This window comes from Acomys russatus, chromosome 19 (assembly GCF_903995435.1).
Source record: "Acomys russatus chromosome 19, mAcoRus1.1, whole genome shotgun sequence".
NCBI classification, from domain to species: Eukaryota; Metazoa; Chordata; class Mammalia; order Rodentia; family Muridae; genus Acomys; species Acomys russatus.
In genome coordinates this window covers 59,773,346-59,779,375 of record NC_067155.1, presented here as the reverse complement: position 1 = coordinate 59,779,375, position 6,030 = coordinate 59,773,346, and positions in this window count along the sequence as shown.

Genomic DNA, 6,030 nt, shown 5'->3' with positions numbered 1-6,030 from the left:
TTGTGTCAACTTGACACAAGCTAAGGTCATCAGAGAGGAAGGAGCCTCCATGAGATCCAGCTGTAGGGCATTTTCTCAATTAGTGATTGACTAGGGAAGGCCCAGCCCATTGTGGGTGGGGACACCCCCAAGGCAGGTGGTCCTGGGTTCTGTAGGAAAGCAGGCTGAGCAAGCCATGGGGAGCAAGCCAACAATCAGCGCTTCTCCATGGCCTCTGCATCAGCTCCTGGTTCCAGGTTCCTGCCCTGCTTGAGTTCCTGTCCTGACTTCCTTCGGTGATGGACAATGACATGGAAGTGTAAGTCAAGTTCCTCTCCATCTTGCTTTTTGATCATGGTGTCTCCTCACAGCAATAGAAACCCCAACTAAGATACAGGCAAAACATCGGCATAGAAAGGCATGCTTAACTCAGACGGAAACGTTAGAGAGCCAGACAGTGAACTGAACCCAGGTGTACAGAAGGACTGAAATGCCAAATATCGAAGTGTTGAGACATGCATCATTGTATCCAGGTAACCGAGTTGAGTTTAAGGGTGAGCACAGAACTTAGTGCACATCTGTTGGATATTGGATAGAGACTTGTTTTTCCCTTCTGAGCTCAAGTGTCTTTGGAGACGCTGCCCTTCCCTTTTCCTTCTGGAGTCATTAGGTAACCACACCTTGCACTTGGGAAGCTGTTGAATTGGGGTGAGTGTGGAGAGCTGATGGGTTGGCCTCTCTGTAGACAAGGCGGGCGGGGGACTTGGTCAACCCTCAACATCGAGAGAGCAAAGCCCACGCCAGGCCTTGAAGTTCTCATAGCTTCTAACAACTATTAGGCCCAGGACACAGGGAAGGAGGGAAGCTCTAAGCAGCTCCAGGTGTTGGCTCATTTAGGAGACAGTATTGATTTTCAAATTATGATGCATAGCTCACAAGGCACAAGAGGGAAGGGGAGTGGAGGAGAAGCCAGCCGCTGATTCTGGGAATTTATTTTCAGACACATTAATTTGTTTTTTTCCCCTTCAAGGTCAAATCAAGTCACCTCCATACATTACCATCAGCAACGGGCTGGCTAGAAGGCAACTGGGAGGGTGGAGGTGCTCTGCGGAGCAGACTTCCTGGAATCTGGCTTGGGGAAGAGGGAAGGACTGGGCTCTGGGCATCCCTCGCCTTAGCATCATCTAAGTGAAGGGTCAGTGTGATGACTCAGCTTGACCTGGTCTAGAGTCCCCCTAGCAGGCATGTAAAGGATTACCTATAGATTAATTGAGGGAAGACCCACCCTAAAAGTGAGTGGGACCATTCTATAGGCCTGGAGCCCCTTATGGAACAAAAAGAAGAAAGCAAGCTGAGCAAAAGTCTTCATTGTTTTCAGCTTTCTCACTGGAATGTGTGTTACCCAGCTGCCTCATGCTCCCTTCACAATGCCCTTCCCTACTGGGCTGAGCTGGACTGGCAAACTGTCAGCCAAAGTAAACTCTTTCTTCCTCAAGATCTTTTGCTGTGAATTTTGCTACAGCATCAAGAAAAGCAACTAGCATAGTCAGGAGCCATTCTCTCCTGTCCCTGGCTGGACGCCTCTGATTTCGTCTCCTGACTCATGTCCTTGTAGCACTCAAGTGAAAGGGTGTGGTTTCAGAAGGTTGAGATTGTGACCTTTGAGTAATTCATGGGGATGATCCCTTCTAACTCTTTCCTCCTTTGCTGCCTCCCTCCTTCCCTGCAGCCCTCCCTGCCTTCATCTTTCCCTCCTCCCATCCCTTTCTCCATTTCTCTCTCCAACAAGCCTTTCATCCATTCCTCCTCAGCCCTTAATCCTTCCTCATCCATCCATCCATCCATCCATCCATCTTTCCATCTGTGTGTCCTTTTACTACCCATCAACCCTTCAGTCTGTCTATCTATCTATCTATCTATCTATCTATCTATCTATCTATCTATCTTTTGTCCATCCTACCCTCTTTCATCTATTCTCCATCTATCTGTCCTTTTCCCACCCACCAATCCTTCTCCTTCTTCACCCATCCATCCATCCATCCATCCTCTTATCCATTCCACCCTCCTTCCACCCATCTACTCCTTCCTCCATTTTCCATCTATCCTGTCTGTCCACCTATGTAGTACATACTTACTGTCTCTGACATACCAACCATTGTATTGAACATTTTAGGCAAGAAACACAGAAAAACAATAGCAACAACCACCACAGCAAAAATGTATCATTTGGGGTGGGATTTTATTTTATATCTATGAAGGACATGATGAGGAAACTGATTAACACACATGTATTTTTGCCACCAGCACAGGGAGTAGCATAGTGATGGGCTTACTAGTGACCCACTGGGCCTGTTATGGGACCTCAGGTCTCTTCCGGGCTTGAACAAGCAGTATGATTCACAGCTAGATACAAGTGGAGAGCTGAGAAGAATGTGAGGAAGAGGCAATGAGGCAAAGAGCTGGGGGCCATGTGTTCACAGCCAAAGGAACAGCAAGGGCCAACGTCCTGGGATGAGAATGAGCACTTTGTGTGTCTGAGGGGAGAAAGGCAGTGACATCACTAGGGACAATGGACAGGAACCAGGTGGAGACAAGTGCCAGAGCACACAGGACTTTGAAGGCAGTAGAATGGACTTCCGATTTTGTTCCGTCTATTGGTCTGTGCGCTCAGCGAACACGAGCGGCTTCTACACTGTAGGCAGTGTGTTAAGAGAGTCAGTGGAGAAGCACCAAGACAGAGGTCTGTCTGTCATGAGACCTCAGTCTACTGGGTAGGATGGCAGTTCAGGAATCTTGGAAATCCAAAGTCTCCTGACATAGTTGAGTGTGAGTGATGTAGCCTTTTGTGAAGTGCCCTTCATGGGATGGTCTTCTGTCTCAGGAAGACCCTTCTCATGGCCTCTTCTCACCCCTGCTCCCTCTCTGAAAGGAATTCTTGTAGAGGAATGCCTTGAGTGGATGTAACAACTGTCAATAAAGTGCTGTTTAGCCAATCAGCTGGGCAGAAGGACAGGAAGTAGAAGGCAGGACTTCCTGGAGAGGGGCCAATGTCAAGATAGTGGACAGTGGACAATTGAGGAGGACAGGGTTGAGAAATGGCCCAAGGAACATAGTGGCGAGTGCTTGGGATATATGTATGTTATGAGGTTTAGAGTAGTTTGTTTAGTTTATGAGTAGATTTGTATCAGTTTAGATTCTGCCCTGGGCATAGTGCTAACAGCTTTAAAATACATTTCAGACTCTCTGTCAGTTATTGGCTTTGTAGGCCAAATGGATGCAACTTACTGTAACACATTCTCCTCTCTGCTTTCTTTTTTCTGGGTTGCCCTCAAATCCTATGCCATGCCTGCCCCCAACCTAGCTCATGGGAAGCATCTATGCATGTGTAAGTCATCCCTACAGGCGAGACCGACACTGGGATTTTATATCACAATGCAAAGATTTTAAAGTGCAGTGTTGGGTACTGGGTTTTTAGTTTCCAGCTACGTCCTGTGCCTAGCATTCCTCACAGTCACCTCACACAAAAGTTCAGCTACTCACTATCCCTACTATGGTGCTCCTTGCAGCCCCTCTGAAAGATCATTGTGGCCCTGCCTGCACTTGGCCTCATGGGGACCAACCTTCCATTCTACCCCCCTGGCATCGCATCATTTAGTAGGCAAAGCCAGAACTGAATTGTTGGACCAGAAAATAACACCCTTGCTTTTCTCTTCTCCTCATCTTAAAGAAATCATAGCCAGTTGAAAGACTTAAGTATTAAACATTATTAATACTTAACAATGGTTTTGTTTACATTAGATGTTTAGAAAATAATGGCTGAACAAATATCAAATGAGTGGAAATCTCCCTCAGATTGTGAATGTTTCCCACTCTCTTCCTTGAAAGTGGGCCAGCGAGGATCATTTGGGTTTTGATTGATATCATTATTATTATTTGTTTTGTCTTCTAAGCACCCAGCCTGGCATAATAGGCTGTACTGTTTAAGGGACAGGGATAAGTGACAGGGACTCTGGTTGGCATGTGAGAGGCTCAGCTGAGATCCTAAACAACTAACTGGAGAACAGGACAGGAGAGGCATTCTTGGAGGAGCAGAGCTGGCGACGAAAATCCTGATGGTTTTAAAGGGCCAGTTCAGTCCAGTTGGCTGTGAAGGATGGACAGAAGCTGGGGAGGACAGGAGAAAGGGGAATTGGGCTATGGGTGATAAAGATGTGTGTGTGTGTGTGTGTGTGTGTGAGATAGATAGATAGATAGATAGATAGATAGATAGATAGATAGAGTGAGGCAGGGAGAGGCAGAGGAATCTGGCAGTCTTGTGAGGAATGCTGGAGTTGGTCCTATAAACAATGGGCATTCCGATCAAGAACAGCTTGCCTTTCTCCTTGGCCCTTGTGTTTTCTTGTGCTTCATGCACCCCACCCCTGTTTGTTCAAGTCTTAACATTGTGCCTGATTCCCCAGCCCTGACTTGACTGACTCTCCTCTGGTCAGCCACACAAAGCCCCCGTGTGCAATGTTAGAGACCGACCCACTCACTACAGCTTCTCTTTTGCTCTGCAGGGAAGAGTGGAGAGTGGCTCCGTGAATGTCCTGCGCTGCCTGAGGCCACTGCTTGCCAGGTGTGTGACTTGGGTGGTGCATTTCATCTTTCTAGGCCTCAGTTTCCCCATCTGTAGAGCGGGAGATAAGACTTGGACCTAGCTCATAGGGTCCTGGTAGGATTAAACATGTGCAATTGCCTAGCCCTAGCTAGGGGTGTCTAAAAGCCTAGCAAGGATTCAGAGTCACTGTCCCAGCTTGATTTCTGTTGCTGCAGGAAAGCACTAAGCAAACCTGACTGGGGGAGAAGGGGATGCTTGGATGGTACCCTTCACCTGTGAGCCAAAGGAAGTCTTCCCTTTCTTAAGTTGCTTTTGTCAGAATAACTTATCATAGCCATTCGAAAAGTAGCTATGACATCATTCCGTTCTCTTGGGCCAGGAATTGGCCTCCAGACAGACATATGCGACCCAGTGTAGGCCAAGAACATTAGAGAAGGCGTTTTCTGGACTTCTGGTAAATGGGAGACCACACAAAGAAAGCTTTCCCCTCCCCTACATTGTCACATGGGAGGAGAAGACACCTGTAACAGTCGCCGGCTGTGTAGTGACCAAGAGGACAGACTATGACCATGTAGTCATCACAAAGGGCAGAAGAGAAATACGGACACTAGAGCTGCGGATACAGCTCTGCGGGCACACCTACACTTTGTGTGGACTTGGCTGAAAGCGTTTATACTGGCTAGCCCGCTAGTCACTCAGGAATTGTCACTTGAAGCCATTACACTCCTGATAGTGTGTATTCTACTTCTTGTTATTTAGTATTTAGTTTCTTGTTAAATTTAGCTTCTCGTTAAATGAAGCACACTAGGCTAAGAACATCAGCTCCTTTATTGTTGTCATTATTACTATTTACTGTTATTCCCCCCTCTTAAACACCAGCACAATTCACACAACAAAGACACACACATCCCCCCCTCACCCCCACATACACGATACCACTAGCCCGCACGTCAGGCTGCCCGGCCTTTGCTTGGTTCCTGGTAGAGCTGCTTGAAGACAGCTCTCTGTAAAAATCTGACTTGGACACAGGGGACACAAAAAAGGGCAACCTAAGCCAGAGAATTAACTGAAGGGCTCCCAGAGTCCTTGGTGTTGATAGTTTTGAGAGCCATGGGGTCATGCTGCATATATCTGGGTAAGGGGCAAAAGGCACTGTTTTGTGTGGCTGATGGATAAATCCCATATGGGGACATAAGACCTGCCTATAACCTCTCCTGGGCAAAGAGATTAGAAACACATTGCGGTGGGCCAGTGAGCCCCATCAACTAAACCACATATTAAGTGGGGAGGCCTAGAGCAGGGACCTGGGGAATGGGAAGGTCCCCAGAGAAAATCAACTCTTGCATTAGCTGCAAGGTAAAAAATGTAACACAAAACATTCAGTCCCCATTCGCTTGTTTTGCAGCAATAGCCTGTGTGGTGTCTTCACCCGAACAAGGCGAAGAGCAACC